Source organism: Pelodiscus sinensis, chromosome 2 (genome assembly GCF_052426305.1).
Source record: "Pelodiscus sinensis isolate ZL-2025 chromosome 2, ASM5242630v1, whole genome shotgun sequence".
Classification (NCBI taxonomy): Eukaryota; Metazoa; Chordata; order Testudines; family Trionychidae; genus Pelodiscus; species Pelodiscus sinensis.
The window spans coordinates 158416276-158441212 of record NC_143053.1 but is presented as its reverse complement, the minus strand read 5'-3'; the positions used below and the strand labels follow the sequence as shown (position 1 = coordinate 158441212).

Below are 24937 nucleotides of genomic sequence, written 5' to 3'. Positions count from 1 at the left end.
AGCACGCAGAGTCAGCCCAGTCCTATCCATTGGGGGCTCGTACCCCATTCCTCCCTCACCTCCTTCCACTTACCTTTCCCTAGCCCCCTTTCCTGATGTACAAAATAAAGAAAATGTGTGGTCAAAAATAGAATCTCTCTTTATTGACCAAAACTCGGGGAGACTGGGAAAAGGAAGAGAGAGGATGGGAGAGGGGAGGGCAACTAAAATGATCAGAGGTTTGGAACAGGTCCCATATGAAGAGAGGCTAAAGAGACTGGGACTTCTCAGCTTAGAAAAGAGGAGACTGAGGGGGGATAGGATAGGATAGAGGTCTATAAAAGCAAGAGTGGGGTGGAGAGGGTGCATAAAGAAAAGTTCTTCATTAGTTCCCTTAATAGAAGGACTAGAGGACACCAAAGGAAAGGAATGGGTAGCAGGCTTCAAACTAGTAACAAAGTTCTTCTTCACAAAGCAAAGAGTCAACCTGTGGAACTCCTTGCTGCAGGAGGCTGTGAAGGCTAGAACTATAACAGAGTTTAAAGAGAAGTGAGATAAAGTGATGGAGGTTGGGTCCATGGAGTGGTGTTAGCCAGGGGGTAGGAGTGGTGTCCCTACCCAAAGTTTGTGGAAGGCTGGAGAGGGATGGCAGGAGACAAATGGCTTGGTCACTGTCTCCGGTCCATCCCCTCCAGGGTCCCTAGGGTTGGCCGCTGTCGGCAGACAGGCTACTGGGCTAGATGGACCTTTGGTCTGACCCAGTACGGCCATTGGAAGCTCAGGGCTCAGGGTCAGGGGTCTCAGTGGACCACCTTGATTTTCATGCACACCTGCTCCTGGGTGGCCAGGCTGGCAGCTCTCCTGCCCTAGACGGCCACTTTCCTGTGCCTAGTGCAGAGGTTGTGGATGAGGTCCACGATGTCCGCACTAGCCCAGGCGGGTGCCCACCTCTTGCGGTCCCGGACACGCTTCCAGGAGCCGCCAGCCTGGTCCCGGGAAGAGGGGGAGGGCTGGGGGGTATCGGGTGGCTGGCTCGAGTCGTGCCAGGTGCAGGGTCTGCTGGCTGGGTTCTGGCAGGCTTGCACCTGGCACGGGCATCGTAGCCAGTCCGTGCCCCTTTAAAGGGTCCGGGGCCGGGAGGGGGGCATACGAGTTTCCCTGGTGTTGGCCAGAGTGGCCACCAGGGAAAGCTGGGGAGGACTAGCCTCCCACTAGTTCGAATTAAGGGGCTACACACCCCTTAATTCGAACTAGTAAGTTCGAACTAGGCTTAGTCCTCGTAAAATGAGGCTTACCTAGTTTGAACTAAGCGCTCCGCTAGTTCGAATTAAGTTCGAACTAGAGGAGCGCTTGTGTAGCGCCTATCAAAGTTAATTAGAACTAACATGCGTTAGTTCGAATTAACTTTGTAGTGTAGACATACCCTTGCTCTGGGGACGCTGGCAAAGCAATGATTGCTGGGGGACAGGGGAACTAGCAGTCTTTAAAGCCCTGACTTTCTATGCAGGGCCAATCAATCTGTGGCCCGGGTTTCAGGCAGAGCAGAGCACCACATGGCACAGAGGCTCAGGCCCCCAGGCGGGGCGGACACCAAACAGTCTATCCTGATATCCTGGCTTAGGCAGATGACAGACAAATGCAGGCCTCTGGCCTAAAGTGGGGAGGCTGCCACTCCACAGGTTGGATTGGTGTTGGGGGTAGAGAGACCTAGGCCTACCCTACTCCACCAGGTCCCAGCACAAGGCTCTAAAAGTGGCAGATGGTTACATCACTGAGACAGTGGGAATTTGGCCAAAACACACTGACCAGGTTTCCAGCCACACAACTGGACTATCATCTGATCTCCCCAGGGTACTTCCTATGACCACTTTGCTATATACCTGTGTCTCATGAGTATCTTCTGGTTCCCCGGGATACCCTGTTAGAAGCAGTCTAGAAGCTCCTCCACAGTCTCATCGACTGGCATATCCAGCAGTCCCTCCAGGTCCTCAGTGTTGTAGAGGTCCCCTTTGGATTCAAGACCCTTCCACAGGCTAGTGTGGCTTCTATGTTCTTTGGCAGCTTGATACCAACTAAGCCACGGGACTTACCTTTTATAATTCTTATTCTGCATCTTTGCTTCTGGTGACTGTTCCCAGCTTCTGGTGACTGTTCATCAGCATTGGTTGTTCTTCCTACCCACCAGTCTCTGAGGGAGGACACACCTCTTCACTACACCTAGCTAGAGAAAAACACAAGGCAGCAAAAGACTGCTTTAAGCCAATGGTGAAGTACTCCTAAAGATTTAGGGCATTAGTTTAAAATCAAGATCGTATGACAAAATAGGGTCACTGGATCCTCATTCCAATCCCAATTTGTCTGTTTTTCCTTCCCTAGCACTTGAGATATTGTTTTCCCCTCATCAGGGACAGATAATAAAGTTATTTAGGGCCACAATAGCTCCATTCATCCTGTCTAAAGTGACAGACTGAGGGTATGTCTACACTAGCCCCCTAGTTCGAACTAGGGAGGCTAATGTAGGCATTTGAACTTGCAAATGAAGCCCAGGATTTAAATATCCCGGGCTTCATTTGCATGTTCCCGTCCAGTTGCCATTTTTAAATGCCATTAATCCGGACTAACTGCCCGCAGCTACACGGGGCAGTTAAATGGTAATTCGAACTAAATCCTTAGTTTGAATTACCTGTTACTCCTCCTGGAATGATGTAACAGGTAATTCAAACTAAGGACTTAGTTCGAATTACCGTTTAACTGCCGCATGTAGCCTCGGGCAGTTAGTCCTGACTAGTGGCATTTTAAAATGGCGCCGGGATGGGAATATGCAAATAAAGCCTGGGATATTTAAATACCCTGAGAGTCAGAACAAATCCCTAATAGCTCATTACTGTGACCAACAAACAGCTTTTTCAAGGTTTAGTGATGTAATTGGATGCTTATTTCTAAGTTATTTGAATGTATGTTTTCCAAAACATCAGCCCTAGAAATCTCAAGGGATCATATTCTCTCATGATTTTCAGTATTTCCTGAGATTTGTCTAGGGTGAAAATTGCTCCTGAACGGGCTAGAGGATATTTCAGATAATAACCGGTGAAAGTCCTTGGCACTTATGTAGTGTTTCCACTAGGAGACCTCATACACTTCACCAAGGAGCATAAGCATTTAAATTGCAGTGAAAGAAACTAAAGCACTTTGTGCTTCAAGAACTTGTGGTAACAAAGCAAGTTACGGGCAGAGCAAAGAATGGAATGATGGTCCCAGTCAGATGACCACACCACTAGCCATTACTGTTTCCCTTCTCTTCCCACTTTTGAACTGGCCAAAACTAAAAATCTCTGGGTACAGAGAGGAGAGAAGGGGAGTGGGTGCATAAAAACAAAATGAAAAATTAACCAAAGAGCTTCTGATTTAAATATCTCCGTATTCATGTGCACTGTTTGGACGAGGGCTCTGCAGTCAGCATCAGGCCAACATTGAATTCCAAGATGAGCCCCTTGCAACTAGCAATAAATCCTCCCCCATTCAATTGTTGTCTGAATGAAAGGAGAAGCTCCAATTTGTTTTTTCAGTGACTGGCAGAGGAGTACAAAACCTTTTCCAGATTAGCTCTGAAAAATACCACAGCTTTAATATTCCTAGGCCAGGAGCTAGAGTGCAAGGATCTTTTTCACAGGCTACGTCTAGACTGCAGGCTTCTTTTGGAAGAAGCTTTTTTCGGAAGATCTCTTCTGAAGAAGCTTCTTCTGAAAGAGAGTGTCCACACACAATAGCGCATAGAAAAATCGATTGGACGCTCTCCCGCATAAAAGGCCAGATGGAACTACTTCAGCCAGGGCTTTAGATCACCAGTTGCTTCTGAGTGCTGGTGCTGGAGCCTTGCAGAGACACGCGTATAAACGGACCCCCACCCCCAGACAGCCGTTTCTCTGCTTCTGCTGCATGCTTGCTACCCCTTCGAGGGACAGCAAAGCTCTTGCAGTGCCTGCTGTGGTTGCTCTGTTGTTTTGTGGATGCCACAGCTTTTTCCTTTGAGCCATGGAGCCAGAGCTGCCCCATGGCATGTGATGGCCCCACACGGCCATGCTGCAGTTTTTGCAGCACTTTGTGCCAGCTGCTTTCCTGGTCCTGCATGAGCTCGACCCCAAACTCATTCTGGGGAGCCTCTCTGTGGCTGCAGCTGTGGCTACTCTACTCTGGCAACTGGACCCCAGAGTGGACAGGCATTTTTGGAGGCTGGACACCAGTTCCAAATGGTGGTACTGGCTGATCGTGGAGTGATGGGATGAATAGCAGTGGCTTAAAAACTTCTGCATATGGAAGGCCACCCTTTTGGAGCTGTGTGCATGACTCGCCCCCACCCTCCGGAGATGCAACATCCACCTGCGGCCCACCATCCCCCTGGAGAAGCGAGTCACAATCGCCCTCTGGAAGCTCACCACCCCTGACAGCTACCGGTCTGAGGGCAACCAGTTTGAGGTGGGAAAGTCCACCGTCAGGGCCCTCCTCATGGAGGTAAGGCACTCTCTGGGGGTATGTCTACACTACAAAGTTAGTTCGAACTAACAGACATTAGTTCGAACTAACTTTCATAGGCGCTACACTAGCGCTCCGTTAGTTCGAATTTAATTCGAACTAACGGAGTACTTAGTTCGAACTAGGTAATCCTCATTCCACGAGGATTAAGCCTAGTTCGAACTAGCTAACACCAGGGAAACTCTACTGCCCCCCTCCCGGCCCCGGCCCCGGCCCCCTTAAAGGGGCACGGGCTGGCTACGGTGCCCGAGCCAGGTGCAAGCCTGCCAGCACCCAGCCAGCAGACCCTGCACCTGGCACGGATCGAGCCACCCACCCGATGCCCCCCAGCCCTCCCCCTCTTCCCGGGACCAGGCTGGCGGCTCCCGGGAGTTTGCCCGGGACCGCAAGAGGTGGGCACCCGCCTGGGCTAGTGCGGACATCGTGGACCTCGTCCATGATCTCTGCACTAGGCACAGGAAAGTGGCCGGCTTGGGCAGGATAGCTGCCAGCCTGGCCACCCAGGAGCAGGTGTGCAAGAGAATCAAGGGGGTCCACTGAGACCCCCGACCCTGAGCCCTGAGCTTACAATGGCCATCCTGGGTCAGACCAAAGGTCCATCTAGCCCAGAAGCCTGTCTGCCGACAGCGGCCAACCCTAGGGACCCTGGAGGGGATGGACCGAAGACAGTGACCAAGCCATTTGTCTCCTGCCATCCCTCTCCAGCCTTCCACAAACCTTGGGCAGGGACACCACTCCTACCCCCTGGGTAATAGCACTCCATGGACCCAACCTCCATGAATTAATCTCACTTCCCTTTAAACTCTGTTCTAGTTGTAGCCTTCACAGCCTGCTGCAGCAAGGAGTTCCACAGGTTGACTTTTTGCTTTGTGAAGAACAACTTTCTGTTACTAGTTTGAAGCCTGCTACCCATTCATTTCATTTGGTGTCCTCTAGTCCTTCTTTATGGGAACTAACAAAGAACTTTTCTGTATGCACCATCTCTACCCAACTCCTGCTTTTAGAGATCTCTATCCTGTCCCTCCTCCGTCTCCTCTTTTCTAAGCTGAAAAGTCCCAGTCTCTTTAGCCTCTCTTCATATGGAACCTGTTCCCAACCCCTGATCATTTTTGTTGCCCTCCCCTTTCCCAGCCTCTCTCTTCCCCTCTTCCACCTCCTTTTCCCAGTCTCCCCCAGTTTTGTAGAAATAAAGACAGATTCCATTTTGGAAGACACGTTTTCTTTATTTTGTACATCAAGAAGAGGGGCTAGGGAAGGGTAAGTGGAAGTAGGTGAGGGAGGAATGGGGCACAAGCCCCCGATGGGGAGGACTGGGCTGGCTCTGTGGGCTTCTGGGGGTGGAAGCTCTCCTGCAGCCCCCCAATTGCCTCCTCTCCCTAGATGGCAGCCTGCGGCAAGTGCAGCCGGGCTGATGGCCGAGTGCTGTGATGTGCCCAGTGTGGTCACTCAGGGCACTCCAAGCCAGGACTGCTTTTCAAGCGGGGCACCCCTGAGAACTGTCTGTCTGGGGTGGGGGTCGGGACCCTTTAAGCACAGCCCTCGGCTAGCCTGAGACAGCATCTCCACGCTCTAAGTCCTCCTCTGATGCCCTGCCGGCACTGCTTCTGGCCATCCTTAACCCCGCTTTAGGGTCCACTTAATGTGGACGCGCTAGTTCGAATTAGCAAAATGCTAATTTGAATTAGTTTTTAGTTCTAGACGCGTTAGTTCGAATTAGCTTAGTTCGAATTAACTAATTCGAACTAAGTTAGTTCGAATTAGCGCTGTAGTGTAGACATACCCAGGGTGCAGTCTCTGCACGGGGGGAGTGCTGTTAAAGGGGGACCCTCGGGAAAGGGGCTTTGCGGGCTGTGGGGGGTGGAGTTGGGGTGGGAGGGAAGCTCCATCCCCAGGGGGTTGTGCCTTCCCACCCTCATACAACCCTGCTGCTGGGGGGGGGGGGTAGTCTCATATGGCTTCTGGGTTGTTTGAGGGAGGGGAGGGAAAGGGAGGAGAGAGGATCTGGCACTTCCCAAGGACTCAGGCTCTTCGGCACTCCCTTGCTCATTCTCTGTTTTGTGTGTTTCTTTGTCTTCTTCTGCAGGTGGTGAGGACCATCAGCTCGATCCTGCTGTGGAGGGTCATCTGCCTGGGAGACTTGGACCCAATTGTGGCCACATTCACTGCCCTGGGGTTCCCGAACAGCAGAGGAGCGACTGATGGGACCCACATCCCGATCCACACACAGGACCATTGAGTGGCCCAATACATTAATCATAAGGGCTATTTTTCTATGGTGCTTCAGGCACTGGTCAACCACCATGGACACTTCACGGACATTTTTGTTGGGTGGTCGGGCAGAGCACATGATGCCCAATGTCCAAGGTGGCCTGGGAGACATCCTGGCTCACAGGCACTGGCTCCAGGAAGAGGGTTACAGTCTCCATCTCCTCCTCTGCCTGGCCCTGGTCCTCCTGCTCTTCCTCTGCCAAGACCTCTGGCTGGGCAATGACACGGTCTCCAGGCTGGAGTCCATGAGAATGGGTGGGGAAGATGTTTCCACACCCCCAGGGTCTGATGCAGCTCTTGTTAATGGGGGCAGGTGTGGGGTCCTGCCTCTGAGCATGAGCTGCACTCTCTGGCCCGGACATATCCCTGGCACAGCTCCTGAATCTTACTCTGGACCTGTTTCAAGGTCCGGGGTGGGTGTTTGCGCTCCACCAGGGACTCGGCCATGCACTCAAAGATAATTAGCATTGCGGCGCTTAGCCCAGAGATCCTGCAACATCTCCTCCTCATCCCACGGCTTGAGGAAGGACAGGATCTCTGGTCCGGACCAGGAGGGTGCCCACCTCTTGGTCCCCCTGGGTGGGTTCTGGGACCCCTGGTGCTACTCCCTGCGAGGGCCAAGGATATCGCGGGGGGCTTGAGGCTGGGCCACAGGTCAGGGTGCTGCGCAGTCAGGGTGCTGCTCTATGGCCGGCTCCCTGCCACAAGGCTTGTCCAGGGTGCCTGCGAACTATAGAGTCCTGATTACTTTGGATGGAGTGACCACTAGGGCACCTGTGCTATTTCCTAGAGGCCTCTTCTTCCGAAAGAATCCCTCCTCCCTGTCCACACACACTTTTTTCCAAAAGAACTCTTCAGGAAAAAGGATTTTTCCTCACAGAAAGAGGATTTCCAATGTTGGAAAAACCCCTCTGTTCTTTCAATTTACTTTAGGAAGAACACAATTGCTGTGTGGATGTTCCGCAAGTTTTGTTGGAAAAATAGCTGTTTTTCTGACAAAACTCTGTAGTGTAGACATACCCACACTGTGCAAGGAAAGGGCACGATCTTGTTCCTGAAAGCAGCCATTATTTCTTGTTGTGTTCCTCCTCCGCCCCACCCCCCCAAAGCCAGCTAAAGTGGGATGGGACATGACTGAGCTTGTCAGGAAAACACTGTAGTCCTTGGAATACTCACTCAGCATGACCTGCAGTGTGTATGCACTGGAAGGATGAAAATCAGAGTAAAAAAAATGATTTGTGAATTTGTTTATGATTTTCTCCCCTCCCCTCCTGTTTTTGTAAAAATAAAAAATGTTTAGATGGAACTTTTCTAGAAGCTCAGGAACTCCAATCTGGCTCCATTCTTGAAGAGTTTCACTTCACTAGAGATGCTGTATTGCAGACGGGGCTACTCAGTAGCTGTGGAAATGTAGTGGTCATAAAGCAGCAAAAACTGAACAGTCTCTTGGCTCCTTGGTGTTGCCCTAAATCAGGGAAATGCATATAATTCAGTGGCTTGAAGTCAGTATATGCTGCAGCTGTGACGTTCGTACTGGTCCATCCTCCACAGCATTCATTTAGATGAGAGTCTGCAAAATGTCTGCAATGTTTTGCTCAATTGTCTAAACACATGTGCTATCAGGTACTGAAAATATGTAGTCCTACAATGCCTCTCAACTTGAAACCCCCATTTTAGATGCAACGTGGGAATTTTCCATGGTTGTTGATGTAAACTGTGCATATCAGAAATGTTATATTGCTATATGGAAAGTAGATTAAATGTGACAAATAAATTAATTCCACATCCTTTCACACATCAAAAACTAATTTTTCTTGCTCCTTCCCACAAAGCCAGAAGATGACTTAGGACTGTGTTGAGAGACACTATTGTGACATTATGGTGCTTCTGGAAAAGCTCAATGAGCCATTTCCATATTCGTTGTAAGACACCTCAGTAAGTTTTGATCACCTGAAGATGATAATATACTAACTGAAAGCAGACAGTTGGGGGAAGTAAATATCTTTGGCAATGATTTTGTGCTAAGGGAAGTTTTAAGGTAGTTTAAGGGCATCCTTAAACAGCATTTTTGTTAAATGTTAACTGCTGTTTTCAGGGTGCTTTATGGAGAGCACTTAAGCCTTGTTAAAGTTCTTTCAAAGGTCTGTAAAATTTTTGGAGGAAAGTCAAATATCCATTCCACAGTGCTTGGAACATTTATCAGGTGCTATTTATGATGACACCTATGATTTCCAGTGGGGATTGTTGGCATGGAATGGTAGAGGAGGGCTTGTATATGCACTGGTCAGTGTCAAATATCAACACTTTGTCTGTATTGTCAATGATATTAGTTGTTTAAAAAGCCCTAAAGCATTTCATTTAATCTATCTTTTGTTTTTCTTTCTGGTGCTTTGTACAGCACCAATTATGTACAACTTCACTGCACTGAACTCTTTTCTTTTTTGTTACATTAGGAAATTTGTGGGAAAATGAAGGGGTGTGGGAAGGACAGAAATCATTATAATTCTTTGGCGCCACACATTACAGAAATTATAGTCATGTACTGTGAATCCTACTGACCCATTCATAATGTGTGGAAAATATTATGTTGATCATATTTGGTAGGCAAGATGCACACACAAATGAAGTGAACACTAACCGTCATTTACATATTTACATTGAATATAGAGCTAAAATTTGTACCTGAAACAAATGAACTCCCTCCAAAAAGTCAAAATACCTCATAAAGTGGGAAAACATTAATGCCTTTTAACGGGTCTTTTCAGCCAGAGGAGGAGAGGAAGAGTGACAAGACAGGAATGTCTGGAAATGTTGTGCAGAAGAACAAATGGGGGCATCTCCTGCATGAGATTTGGGGGCTCAAAACAGGCTGAGCTACAGGGATAGGTCCGAGCTTATGATTCCCCTCCTGGATGCTTTGGAGGACTCCATTGCCAAGGCCTTCAGAGGATGTTGTATTGCACAAGCAGCATGCACCAAATGCAGTTTTCCAAGTCCCAGAGTGGAAAAGAAAAATGACTATATTCAATTCTCATGGGAGAATTCATTCAATCCATTTAGACCCTTACATCAGGGTCACAGGGAATGAACTGCTTTGACTTTCCTCAGAGAAACTTTTCTCCATTTTCTTTCCTTTCCCAGACCTAATAGGACCGCAGACTAGCCACCAGGCACCTCTACCCCTATTATGCATGGTTCTCCTTTGTAAAGGGAAGGAAAGTCGGGAGTGGAAGAGGAGTGGTGTTGGGTGTTTGCACAAAGTGCCTTCCCCCAGACCCTTTCAAAACTATCTTCTTTCCCCCTTCCATTTCTTCCCTGTTTTGCATGGCCCAGGAGCTATTGCTTTCAGGGCTGGCTGAGAACTGCACAGATACAGGGTCAAAGGGACTGTTCATTAACAAGCTGTTATAGGCTCTACTAAATACACCATTCATGGGATTTCAATAAAATCATTGATTTTCAGCCCTGTGTTGCTCCTGGACCAGACCATACTGTGGTAGAGTGGTAGGGGAGCGTGATGGTGATGGGCAGCTGTGTCATGTAACACTGTGGCAAGAGAGGATGCTGATGGGGAGATTGCCCCATCTCGAGTTCTGGTTCCTGCAGTGGCTGAGTCCTCAGACTCCTGAGGCTGGACCTCCTTAACTGGCTTTGTCAAGTACATGTGCAGAATCATATGCTCCCCTGCCACTGGTGCCTCCTTGCTCTTCTCCAGTCAATATTCCATTGTAGAATGAGGCCAGCCAGATTGAAGAGGGGTTCAGAGTCTGTACATGCTATTCTGGAGAGTATCTAGTGTAAGTAACCTGGTCGGAGGTGGTCTGGCCTAGCAGTCACAACCAGGCTGATGTCTGCACACGAGGGACAGTAGTGGCTGAGCAGCAGTTGGAGGAATTGCAAGAGCCATGTCCCATACACAAACGTCTGGATCAGAGTCAGGCTAAGGCTGGAGATCAGAGATCAGGATCAGAATCAGTGACAGAATCAGCCTGGAGTTGGAGGCTGGAGATCAGGAGATCAAACAAGACTGGCATTGCAGCCAGTTGAAATCTATGTAGTTGCCCAAACAACTTCCTGGACAACCGCTAGGATTAAATAGAGAGGTTGGCCAATCCCAGGGACACAGGTTTCATCACATTACATCTCTTGGGCCATACTTGTGTGACGCCTGCTCTCTACAGTGCACCCTGGCTGAGACCCTTTTGTTGATACGGTAGGAGCATCAACTGCCCCAACTCTGCAGACCCAGGTTCTAGTTTCCAGATCCTTACACTCTGTCCAGCTCAAAGCATTGACATGTGCTAAGTCCCCTTCCAGAGCAATTATTGGAGACCTTCACTCTTCAGTACAAGAGTCACAGGGTCTTTGTGTGCTTACAGGCACTGAGACAGAGTCAGATCAGCTGAAAACTGTTCTGACGTATACAACATAGATTGCTACTACTAATAGCAACATTCAGGTCAGGACCTTTATACCTTTGGGTAAAGGTCAGGCTCAAAGGGGATCAGCGCATTTTGGGACTGGCCCTGGAGGACTATTGATACATATGGCCTTCTATGTGCCCCTTGTCCCTGTCCATACTACACCATAAAATGGGTACAGGGGCATTCCAAAGCAGAGGTGTGCACACCTCCACACTCCTGAGGTATTCTAGCTTTCCTCCACTAAGCTCTCCTTCAGGATTGTGCCTCTGGAGTGGACAATAGGGGAGTTATGGCACACCAGTGCAACTGCACATAGTTATATGTGCGAGTGCAGACACACCCTCTGGAACTGAAAAATTCCTAACTTTGAACTGCAGATGGCAGCAGTTTGTCACTCTTTTAATCATCTTGCTTCTGTTGACATCTGAGAATTCAGATAAAGTGCTAAAATGTTTGCTAAAAAGATATATTGTGCTTTAAAATGTGCAGGCTCCTTCTTCAACTTCCTGGCAAGGAAGGTTTTGATCATCTAGGGAAGGTTTCTTTGCTAACCTATGTAAGCAGGATCTGAAGGACCATGTCCCTTACAGCTCTCTGAAAGTGGTAAGAGACCCTGGGAGTAGTTATGTAAATATAGCTTGCTCCGGCTTTGCTTAGATTTGTTAAATATTTAGTTGATGGAGCAGCATTTTGCTCATTGGAATCAACTTGGCTAGTATTGGGTCATTCATTGTGTTAATACAAATTGCAATGTCTGTATTAAATGTGAGAATAGAAAAAAAATAAGAAAATCTGTGCTTAATATGGCTCAAGAGAAGGAAACACTCTCAGTTCAAAGAATGAGACTCTGGGCCTGAACATGTAAATACAGATTGCTCCTGTTTACTTATATTTACTAGAAATTCAACGGATGTAGTGGCATTTTGCCTGTTGTAATCAATGTGGCTGTTGTGGGGGCGGGGTGACAAATTATGTTAATAAAAGCAGGAATTGTGAAATATGATCACCAATGCTTGCAACTATTGTAAGAATGCAGAAAAGACAGACTGCGCTTAATCCATTACAAAAGAAGAGACACACTTTCAATGTAAAGGACCTTGGATGGACAAGGGCTCCACTGCCAGAGCTCTGCAAGGATAAGAGGGGAGGGCAGGACTCTGATCAGCAGGCTACATGGCCTCCAGGTGTTAGCTATAAGATGGGTTCATAGTGTTTCTCCCCACTGTCTCAATGATAAGGCTAAAATAGCTTCCAAAATGAGTCACTTTTGTTACTGTACATTTATTCCAGTCAATGCTGACATTTCTTATGGCTGGATTGTGTTTTGGGCCAAAAGCTGAAATCACCAAGAGCTGAAACCACTGGGTTTTCACCCAGAGCCAAATCCACCACAAGCAAGTGGGAGCAGTGAATGATTGGCCAGTGGGGCAGCTGATGGAGACGGGTACCGATGTGATGGGTGGCAGCAGCACAATGAGCAGCCAGCAAGGCGGTGTTTGGGGACCAGGCTGGTGTTTTCGAACTACCTATGAGCAGGTAGATAGCAAGTGACCAGCGAACTCCTCCAACTCAGGATGGAAGGTGAACTTTGCAAATATACTTCTGAATTCTAGGTCTGTTGTGACCAAGAGCAACAGAGAGAAGCTGGGAATGTGAAGGGGTCATTTAGTTAGTTGGATTTAAGAACCCTAAGAGGAAAAGGACACTGCCCAACCTACTTGGGGTGGGATTTTACTCATGGTTTTTGTTTATAAACTCTGTTTGTGGTATTTTCCCAAAAGTTACTTCCCTCCCTTTTATTCAAAATTTATTTTCTACTCTCAGACTCTATGCTTGCAAGTGGGGAATCACTGCATCTCAGAGGCACCCAGGGTGGCGTGTGGATTTCTCAGATTACTGGGAGGGAGGTCAAGACGGTTCTGTGTTGGATGGATGGTGAGGAACTCCTAGATATTGAACCCAGCTCTGGCTTCTCCTGGCTCCACATCGCAGAAGGATCCGTAGTGGATCGTGGATTAGGATTAGGAGGCAAGGATGATGGTGAAGAAAGGAGATGCTTGTCATCTATGACAGTTTAAAAGAGAATAACAACGGAGGCAAAAATAGAATTGGGTGGGTAAAATGAATTTAGGTGTTCTTATTAAAGTAATCAAACAGTTAAATATTTTCCAATAAATAAACATGTGAATTCCCATTTGAGAATAATTTGGTATGTTAAGAATATATGCCATTTGTTTCTTCACTGGGTATTTTCCATTGTCACGCATGTCTTATCACACTTTTTATGACCAACAGTGGCTCATGACTATGAAAGCAAATTATTTTGCACTAAAATTATTTTTTTCTCCATCTGTTAGCTACAGTCTGTAGGCAGGTATTGGTAGTTTATACAAATCTGCTAAAACATTAATAAACATAATTAAAAAAAGAAAAATATAACAAAGTGAGCTTTAAGCCATGGGCTAATCCAACAATGCATTGTAACAACAAGGAAAAATGACACGAGGAATTCAGCAGTTGCAAGCAGAGTGACCATTGTAAAATTCCTAAAATATAATTCTGCAAGGTCAGGAGTAGTTATGCACTTTCTGTGGGTTCTGCTTCCTGTATGTGAGCAGAGGTGCAGCCTCCTACTGCAAGAAAGGCAGGGGGATCCACAGGAAAAGGCAACCTCTAGCTTTTTCTCCTTCTCTGTTACTTCCAGGGATCCTTCTGCATCTGCACTATCAGGTAGGATGTGCTAACACTGATCTGGTACTGTAACAAACTCTCCTCTGAGAGAGCATACAGGTATGCAGCATTGGTTAATACAAATGCACTTGCCTGTACACCACTTTCGCATGGGAGAATGATGCTGATGTTTGTTCTCCATTTCCAACTCCTCAAAGATTGAGGAACCTGATCTCCAAGTCCATAGGCATCTGCAACATCCAGGGAAGATCATGATAACACAGATGAGTCAGTACTTTCCCACCCTACACTTCATTCCCAGCCAGGATTATTGCCACAGCTTTTTATGTAGGTGATTAGATCACTCAGTTCAGCCTAAACTGTCAATGGAACAATGGGAGTTTCCTCTGGGAACAGACAGCAGGACTTGTCTGAATGGAATTAATTTTGAAGTGCAGCAATCTTTTAAAACACGTGTCGACCCTCCTTTTAGAGGCAAGAGCACATTTGCACATTCTTCTTAATTATGATGTTGTCTTGTCACAGCTCAGAACGATTTATTCTTCCTCTGAGAAGCTACCTGTAACAGCATGCCAACTGAGGCTGCAGGAGACATTGACCTAAGAGGGTGAGATCAAGTGAAACAGGTATTTAATCACTGAAGTCACACTAAAGACCACATATTTCTATCAGATCTGCCATGCAGATTTGTGAAATTTGGCACAATGAAGACATATTAGCTTCTGACAGCAGTCTCCACCATCCATTTTTGCTCTTTAGGTAAAAACTGTAGCTATCTGGCAAAAGGTAGGCAGAGATTTGCAGCTCCAAAGCTTATTCTTCATACTTTCCTTTGTTAGAATAGATTTTTGGTATATTTGAAGTCACTAGGGAGCTGTCTGGTCATAGGTAACCTTTCCCCTTTATCTGTCTATCTGTCTATCTATCAAACAATAGACCTCCAGTAGATAGGTAGATATTGTAGCAGGTTCACCCTCTTTCCACACAGCTTCTTCCCTCAGGGTAGCTGGCCGCTCTGACACGGACGTGCCCCCTTTGGGTGAGGTGTTCTATTCAGGGCACTGCCCTCCGGCAGTGACCACTCTGATCTTGGTCTGCACTCCCTTCCGGGGGGTGAGTCATTGTTCTTCCTTCAGTCCTCCTTCCAGGGTCCCCTCTACTTCCTAGGACCCATAGTTCTTCCTGGGAACACCCAGCTCCCTCCTGGAACACACAGTTCCTCAGCATCCTCCAGGCCTCAGTGGCCCACTACAAGTCCCTCTCTAGCCCTGTTTTCGGGCAGACTGTAGTCTCTCCCAGACATTCCTCCCTGGCCAAAGGCATGCCTCTGCCTGCCTGGCTGCCTCCTGTCCTGTGGTCTTATGGCCTGGGGCTTCCCTGGCTCAAACTCCCCCCAGCCTACTGCAGCTGCCTCCTTGCAGCCTGGCCTTTTAGGGCTGCCTTCATGCAATCCCCACCCTCCATGACTGCCTCCTTGCAGCCCTGGGCCTCAGGTGGGGTAGCCTGGGTTTGCTAGGCTGAAACCTCTCTCATTGCAGGCAGGAAGGCAGGTCTCTCGCCTCCTCCCAGGAGCTGCTCTTATAGTCTCCAGCTGAGCCCTCCTCAACTGGGCTTCCCTTGACTCCAGGTCTCAGCCCCTTAAAGGGCCAGTGCAGGGCAATGCCCTGCCACTATATATATATCTATATAGACCTATATATATGGAAACTGGAGAAAGCAAGTCCAAGCATTCCTGGGAGTGGTGGACACTACCGACAATTCATCCCCCATTTCACCACCAGAGCAAGTCCCCGACAGACCTGATAAAAGCCCGAGGTCCTGAGATGGTGAAGTAGAGCAATACGGCAGAGAAAGCATTCACAGATCTATGAACAGCCTTCGGTGGTAATCCTGTACTGATAGCTCCAGACTTTCATAGAGAGTTCATCCTACAGATGGATGTATTTGAGAAAGGCTTGGGAGCCGTCCTATCACAGATGGTCGGGAGATGAACACCTAAGTCTCTACCTCAGTAGCAAACGCCTACTGAAAGGGCAGAAATATGCAGTGGTTGAGAGGGAATGCCTAGCCATGAAATGGGCTATGGAGACACTCCAGTACTACCTACTGGGCTGACAATTTACCCTTGTGACTGACCATGCACCCCTTCAGTGGAGACAAGGGAACAAGGAGAAAAACGTGAGGGTGACTGGATGGTTTCTGTCCCTACAGCCCTTCCAATTCACCATACAATACTGGGAAGCCGCCATTGCAATGAAGATGGTCTGTCATGAGAATGTTGCATGATGACCCAAGTTGCCCAACTCCAGGGAGTTGAGCAAGGGGGAGGGGAGTGGAATATGTGACGGAGTCAAGTCAGAGGGTTACAAAAGAGTGCTAGAAGGAAAGTATGTGAACCTTAGACTATGTAGGTCCCTGTTTCCTGGGTAAACTGGCAGGGGCTGGCCTAGAACCATCAGGAACTTTCCAGAAGCAGTCTGGACAATCAGGCCAGTTAGAACACCTGGAGTTAATTAGGAGTTCTCCAGAGCAAAGGGAGTCACACTAATTAGACCAACTGGGGCCAATCAAGAACCAGTTGAGACTGGTTTAAAAGGGCACATGAGGAGGAAGAGGAGGGAAGGAGCCAAAGTGCTGAGAGTAAAAGGAGTTTGGGTGAGAGCTACAAGACAGGACTGTGTTGGAAAAGCAGGTATTGGAGTTAAGGTACTGTGAGGAATTGTTTGGGGAAGTGGCCCACGGAAGTAGCTGCTAGGGTTTGTTCTGCTCCTCATCTATCTGTTGCTGCTGCTGCCTTAGGGTCCCTGGGCCAGAACTTGGAGTAGTGGGTGGGTCTGGGTTCCCCCCAATCCCTTCCTACACCACTACAGAGTCTGTCCCTGAAAAGGAAAACTAGGACTACAAAGGGGTGTCACCCCCCATAATATGGACTAACTTGTGATGAGTATAGCTCAATAGGCTGGGAACCTTGTCTCTAGTAAAAAGAAAGAAGCCGTGTGGTGGGACACAGCAAGCCTCTGAGGCTAAATGCTATTCCACCAGAAGAGCAGGACCTATGGGCATAGCCAATGCTTTGCCACTATATATATATATATATATATATATATATAAAATAGTGTGTAATAAGCATAAATATTGTAAGAGGGATATAGCCTAAATAGGCTTATTCTACAAGGTTGTTCAACTATGCTAAGTGTCACATACCCTCTTGTATTTGCTGAAGAGAATATTTGGCACTATCAGACTGGAAATTGTCAAAATCAAGATGCATTTGTTCTAATGCTTAAGTAAAAGCTAGGGAAGTACCTTTACAGATCAGTACTTGGAATGTTAGTATCCAAAACAGAAATAAGAAATGAGCAAAAGAGGATGCTACTCACCCTGTGCAATAGTTCTCTGAGATGTGCTCCTCAATGGTAAATACATTTGGGATGTGCTTGTGGCCCCTGTATCTTTAGCCAGAGATTTCTCATAGCAGTGTCCTCTCAGCCCATGCATATGCTCAGTGTCATGCCCCCTGGTGGTGGTTGTATATTACCGTGTAGGCAAACTGCCCTCCATTTTCTCTCTACCAAGAAGCTTTGCAGCAGAGATCTAAGAAGGATAGGAGAAGTAAGGTGAGTCATGGAGCATCTATGTGCACATTCATTTCAAAGAACCACAGATACTTACTCCCTTCCTGGGAGAACAGATGAGAAGCAGCCTGAAGAGTAATTGGTGAGTAAACAGTCCACTATATCAAGTAAGGAAACCATGCTTGTTTGGGCCAGGTCAGAACTATTAGAAGGACTCTGGCTTTGTCCTGTTTTATTTCTAGTTGAACGTTAGATATTAGAGAAGATGTAGGGAATGCCTAGAGTAGACCTAATGACCGATGAAGTTAAAAGGTATCCCTGAGGGTGCCTACTTCTGGAGCAGAACTTGACATGATTCTTGTTCATTGCTGTGGCGATCATGATCTTTAAAAAGACCATTGAGGCAGATGATAGGTCAGAGGGGATCACTCTGTATCATAGTGTGAAAATATGCATCTTGAAGGTTGAGGACAACCAACTCCCTGGAGCCAGCGATAGATAGTGTTACTATTTTGACTGTTAGGGTTATTTTGACTGTTAGGGTATGTCTAGACTACATGCAAACTAGTTTACCTGCCATAGTCAATGAAGCGGGGATTTCACGAGGCATAAGGGAGCGGTCGACAAAGGCTTCCCTTGTCGACCAATCCGTGTCTAGACTGCCGCGCTGTGCTAGATCAGCTGATTGTCAGCACCGCATGGTGGCCATTTTTATTTTAATGAAGCAGGGATTATTTAAATCTGCTTCATTGACTATGTCGGGTAAATTAGTTTGCATGGCTCCGTTGATGGAGCCATGTAGTCTAGACACACCCTTAGTGCTTTCACATGTGTTGAGTAGCCTCAAATCTAGGATGGGTCTTTATTCTTTTGGGAAACATTGAAGTACCTGGAATAAATCCCTTTTCCTCTATGCTGCATGGGAACTGATTCTATAGCACCTACTTGCAGAAGAGTCTATTTCTTGACAAAACAAGCTTTTATAAGAGGGGTTCTTGGAGAGGGATGCAGAAGGGGGTTGGTTTCCATCTCTGGAATCTCTGTCTTATGTGTTGTGATTTATACAATCTCTGGGTGCTTGGGAATTGGGTGGGACAGGATCTATGAGCTACCTGGGATTTGCTAAAACTTTTCTTATGGGCAGATGTATAGATCTCTAGACAACAAAAAATAGTCCTGTGGCCCTTTAACATGTATACAAATTTGTCTGTACTGTCAGCAAACAGTTTAGAACAATCGAAAGCTCAACTGTATTTTATACCTTCTTAGGAAATCCCCAAAACTGAAGCCAGGATGTCCTTCTCATAACTGCTGCTGTAGTGACTGAATGGGCAGGAGTATCAGCAGCATTGCAGGAGGCTTTCAGCAATACTTTGGTGAACAGATGGCCTTCCACAATAATTGCCTAGAATTGCTGTCTGTGCTCAGCCAATAGTTGCTCCACAAATAATTCAGTTTGGTGTAATTTTTATGATTGTGTTTCACCATTCACATTGATAGTTAGCAATTCTGAATTGCAAAGAAAATAAGAGTTTCTGCTTGTTAGGGCTAGATACTTTTGATCTTTTTCATGGGGCATAGATTTAGCATGCTTTTCATATTCATTAACTGCACAGACTACCAAAGAACTAGGAGAGGGATAAGAGAATAGAAACTCTGAATCTTTCACTGGAACATAATTTGTATCTGTTCTCTTGCATGTAGGTGGAATTGTAGCTAGGGCGTGCTAACTAACCTTCACAGGGATCAGAAGGGCCTCAATGACAGTGGAAAATAATCCACTAAGAATAGAGGAGAGGGCATAATTGTTTTATATGGAGATGAAGAAGAGATGTTGAGCAGAAGAGAGATGTATTCACCAACTCTGGGTTCTTGTTCCTCAGGTTCTTGTTCCTCAAAGTTTCATCATATGGATTGGGCCTCCTAAAGAGGAAGCGTGATGAAGGCCGTCTACCTTCAAGATGAGTGGTGCTTGAAGCTCTAGAGAATTTCTGGTCGTAGGATCTCCATAGGGCCTAGCATGATCACAGAGGTGGTGCAGAAAGCATGGGAGGACACAACAATAGCTACTCATACATGCTGGCTGACACCAAAGGTGTCATAAGAGGTGATAGTTTCTTCAAAGACTTGTGAAGACTCCTTTATAGGGATGAGGAGCAAAGTCCTGTACCAATATTTAGTAGACCCAAGCAAAGTCTTCATCTAAATTTTCTCCCTCCAATCCACTGTGACACATTGGAGCACCAAGAGATATGTGAAGTGAAACTGCTGGTATAAGATGAATTCCCAGAGATATCAATGTCCTCAGTACTGAAAAAATGTTGGAGTCTAACAGTGGTGAGTCGGGTATCTTAGATACACCTAGGTCTCAGGGAAAACTGCAATACCAAGTATGTTGTCATACTAAATCCCTGGCCTGGACCAAAGTAATAATGGCTGAGAGAGCAGACACTCATGCAGGGTGGTCTAGCTCTGCAGGCTTCTTCAGTATTGAGTGAGCAGAGGAAGAGCTTTTCTTGCCTCCTTGGTCCTCTGACTGCACTGGTTTCTCCAAGGCAGAGACTTTGCCATCTTTTGGGTTAGCAGTGCTTGCAGCATCTGAAGAACCAGCGGCCTCACAAGTACCAGTTTGGAGAGCAGATGGTGCTGACATGATCAGAGGCAGCAATTTCTGGGAAGCAGATTCTGCAGAATTTGTGTGGCGATCGTTGCATGTCTTCCTTTTAGATGCTCTCAAGGAGTGTGGCTCAGGAGGCAGCAAATTTACTTGGAGATGAAAGTGTGGGGGTGTGTGTGTGGAACTGACCTAAGTGAGAAGCCGAGCAAACTTTCCATCATGAGGAGATGAAGTTTGATTTACTGGCTCTACATTTCAATGCCAGACAGATGTTACACTTGTCAGATTCCTGGGGGGCAATGGATATATCATGAGTGTCCATCCACCCCCAGCATGAAAGACAATAACTGGAAGAACCAGACATAACCTCCCAATGTACGAGAGCTATTTTATCTAAGTATCTAACTACATAAATATTTACAATGAAAGCTTTGTTATTTGGCATCTTGAGGGAATGGTGGGTGCTAGTTAATCAAATTTCAGTTAAATAAGAGTTATACTTACCAATAGAATACCAATCTTCAAAGAATTAAAATACAGACGTATTCACCAATCCAGAAGTAGTACTGCACTACAGAATGATTGGCTTCTTGAACCTCTTAGGTGCATATGGGTAAAATTTCCTATATAGTACGTTATATTATGAAACTACATATCATGAAGGTGAGCACATGGCATACACCCAGATCACTAAAAATACAACTTAACACTAAAACTATAATGAACATAAACTTCTTATGATTCAGAAGGCACTTAAGGATTTTGCAGTGCCCTGAGTCACTATTATCAACATCAATTTTCACTATAAATGTAGGAGGTAGGGTCATAACAGATTCTACTCAAGGACTCTGAAAACTACTTTTTGGAATAAATCCCCAATTTCAGGTTGTTTACTTGTCTTCTGTCTCTTTTTTCCTTAAAAGTAGAATGCAGAATGTGCAATTGCATAAGCTAGGATACTAGTCCCTGTTACTAAATTAAAAATTTGTAGTGGGAGATATCAGACATGTCGATCAATAGAAGTTTATGGTTGGTAAAGTGTTGGATAACACAGCTTTTGCCCCCCCCCCTCAAAACTCTGTCATCCCACAAGAAAAGTTCTTACGTCATCACATCACTCTGCTTTCCATTGCCCCTCCCTCCACCCTCAGCTGCCTTGCCTCCTCCCTCCCTCCCTGGTCCTCCGTTGGGTCAGAGCCATGAGGGGAGAGGAGGAGGAAGCTGTGAGCTGCGCACCTTCCTGCTTCATGGGGGGGCAGGGAAGGGGAGCCGCAAGGCCTTCCCCCTTGTGGGGAGGGTGGGAGCCACACATCCTCCCCCCGCACTGGGGGGCTGGAATCCATGAGGCCTCCCCCCTCTTGGGGGGAGGACAGGAGCCATGCGTGCGCCCGTCACATGGGGGAGAGGCACAACGTGCTCTCCTGCCTCATGGGGAGGGCCAGGAGCTGCAAAGCCTCCCCCTTCATAGAGAGGCTGGGGATCTGCGATCTGTGCATCTTCCCCGTTCATAGAGGGCTGGGATCCGTGCGCCCTCCCCCTTCCCTGTATCTCAACCCCATCACACACACCCTCAGCCAAGACCCCACACTCCTAGCCCCGTCACACACTCCTTTGGCTGAGAGCCCTTACTTCCAACCCCCTCTCTCACCACACTGCCAAGACCTTGCACCTCCAGCCCCTTCACTCATCTCTCCTACTGAGACCTCATACCCCTAGCCTACTCCTGCCCCTTTTTCCTCTGGCTAGACACCCTCTCCCTGGCCACACACCTACCCCCAAGAGAGTGGGGGTTGGTGAGCATAGTGAGCAGGGGGTGCAGCCCCGTAGTTTTTGTTGATTTTTTTTTTAAATTAGAATGCTAAAGGCTACCATTACTTACTGACAAATTACTGGTTAATGTCAAGAACTACTTAAAAACTCTTTATTAGAATAAAGACTAGGACACTGTTGGGGTAAAACTCAGTGTGGACAACTTCCTGTGTTGTCTCAAGCCCAGGAGGTAAAGAAGGAAATGAGGGCAATTCACCCATTCAGTACTGTATGACAATGGCACAGGGCACAAGACTGAGTAACGTGCATATATGGGCCAAATGGACGATGTTATGTGAAATTTCTGATCAAAAGTGCGGGGGGTGCAAGTGTACTTACAGTGGAGCACCTATGAGAATACTATTTGAACAACAATGAGTAGGGAACTGAAACAAACCAATAGGTTGGATTTTAGTGATGAGTAAAGAAATAGGTGACTTATAAAATCCTATAAATAATGCCAGCTGAAATATGTAACTTGGGGACAATACCATGCACATTAGGTGAACATAACATTGCTCTACTGTATTGCTTCTCTGTGATTGGTTTAATTTAGAACTGCTTTTCTTTATCATATTAATAAACCTAACTGACATGAGTTATAATATATATACTCAAGAGGCCATATAACAAAACAACAACCCAAAGGGTCAAGCAATTGACTATACAACTAATCATCAAACTTCAAGGCAGCTGTTGGGTCCATAAAGTTACGAATACATTTTTAGGAGACACAGACACACTGAGATAGGGCCAGATCCTTCTTCCTTTGTTGTCTGTTGCTCTGATATTATTCATGCATGTTCATCAGATATGATCTTGAGATATATCAAGTCAAATTATTCCTGAGGCTCTTACAGCAGTATTCTGAAATTTCAGTTTCACTCTAAGCATGAAACAAAATGGAGAAATGTGGTTTAATATAAAAAAGCATTTAAATCTAGCCTCAGATATAGGGCTAGATGTTGGATGAACACTGACCATGTGGTGCTGACATGTAGACCCACAAAAGGCTCATTCTTATAGCTGCAACCAGAAAATGGGACCTGTAATTAGAAAGGTGACTAATTTTATAGATATGTGGAAGCCCTCAAAGCTTCCAGAAGTTTGCTTAAATATTTGACTTGACCTTTTACTCACAACAATCCACAGTTTACTTCTGGATTCTAGGTATGTCTCTGAAGAATACTGATGAATTTCAGAATGCTTGGGTTTAGGTGCTTTATTGATTTCAAAGGATAATGATCCAGGAGTGGGATATTGCCTCTTACCAGATGGATACACAAAAGAGATTGTCAGTGTGTGAATTTCCCAATTTTCCAAGCAAAAGGGAGAGGCTTGGCTTGCATTAGCTTTCTTCCTCCAGGTCCAGGGTAGGAAAGATCTAAGGAGATCATTTGGAGCCAGAGACGGAGTGGTCCAGGGGTAATAGTAATAGACACAGCCAAGCTATCATATCGTTGGTGTTCCACCCTTGCAGAGGTTTCTAAGAAAATATAACTAATGACTGTTTTACATTTTCCATTACATGCCTTTTTGCAATAGGTATCTTCCATTTAAGGGATGCTGTCAAAAGTCAAGGATAACACTTGCTAAGCTACACACAGCAATAGTAATTAGGAGTATTGCCTCTTTTGTTTCGCATTTAATGTGCTTTTAGATCCAACCTTTATGAGTTACATTGTGCTTACGCTGTTAATATGCTCAGTCATGAGGTTGATTGTCTAGAGCCTTATAATACCACACATCCTACAAAGGGTTTCTGGCACTAAGTTCATGGCCAGATAGAAGCTTCAGATAATTGATGCAGGTTTGCATTATATGGGTTAACTCCGAGCCTTTGGGACTGATTCTGCTCTCAGTGGCATTGTTATAACAGAGAAGAATTTGATCCTTTTTGTTTAACTGAACACGAATTTGCACGCTGTCCTTAGTGATCTTTGCATGTTGTCTACATTTGTGATTGAACCCTGAGTCCTCCTTTCTTACTTCTCTTGAATATTTTGCATTTATTCCACTCATTTCAAGTTTGCTGAAGTAAGCAGGACTTGCACATCTGGGACATGTATGACATTAGCACTGCCAGATTTAGAGAGAATTTTCCCCTAAGTCTGCTTTGTTTCACAAAAATGCATCTCAAGTCCGTATCACCAGTGGCGGCCCGAGGCGGGCTGCCAGCAGCTAGCGCCCCAGGCGGAATGCGCAATTAGCGTCCCCACCTCCACAGCCCTCAATGACATGACAGCATCATTGGGCGCCCCGTTTAACGCGGCACCCTAGGCAACGGCCGAGTCGGCCTATGCGCATGGGCCGGCCCTGCATATCACCACATGCTATGGCAGCTTTTGGAGCAGTACTTGAAAGATACTGATATATCCAGCAATTTGATTTCTACATACCTTTAAGCACCTATATTAACACTCATTAGTCATCAAGTTTGCTGACCTGATTTCTGTATCCACTATGCTTTACACTAACAGGATAAGCTTGCCTGCTCACACCAATTAGCACAAAGAGGTGAGGCAAATTAAAACCAGAGTTAAGACTCTGAGAACACCCAGAGTCATTGGTGTGAAGGCAAAGGAGAGTTCCAGCAATGACTGAAGAACTAGGGCAGACATTTCACATAGAAGTGAAAAATTATTTTAAATATTTATAATTGCATGAAAGGAAAGTGTGACTACCCCCAGTGAACTGCAGGATTAGTCAGTCTAAATTCCTTCCTTACCTCTTACACACGTACATTTTTTTTAAACGTATGTGTTTAATTCCTTTTAGAAGTACTGATGTTAGCACACTGGCTTTGTAATAACTTTTAAGAGCACAGGAGAGAAAAGCTCAATAAGAGAGGAGAACCCTGACTGGTAGATTTTTTAACTCTGGCTTGGGAAGGACATGAATTCTAATTCCTTGCTTTATCTGACTTTGTGGAAACTATTCCAAAGTAGTGCCTTGAGGACTAGGCTTTGTGATTCAGAGCAGAGCTGAGAGAGAAGCTGTTTTCTGTGAAAGAATTTGACCTTCGAGGAATCCCTCCTTAAGAC

The 24937-nt window shown here is 46.2% G+C and overlaps 1 long non-coding RNA gene across 1 annotated transcript; it reads left to right on the top strand.

Annotated features, from left to right (window-relative positions):
* The first annotated feature begins 12977 nt into the window (after positions 1–12977).
* LOC142827243 (uncharacterized) lies at positions 12978–21329 on the top strand. Its single transcript, XR_012901843.2, has 2 exons — positions 12978–16598; positions 19351–21329. It is a non-coding gene; the product is annotated as an uncharacterized LOC142827243 (long non-coding RNA).
* The last annotated feature ends 3608 nt before the right edge of the window (positions 21330–24937 follow it).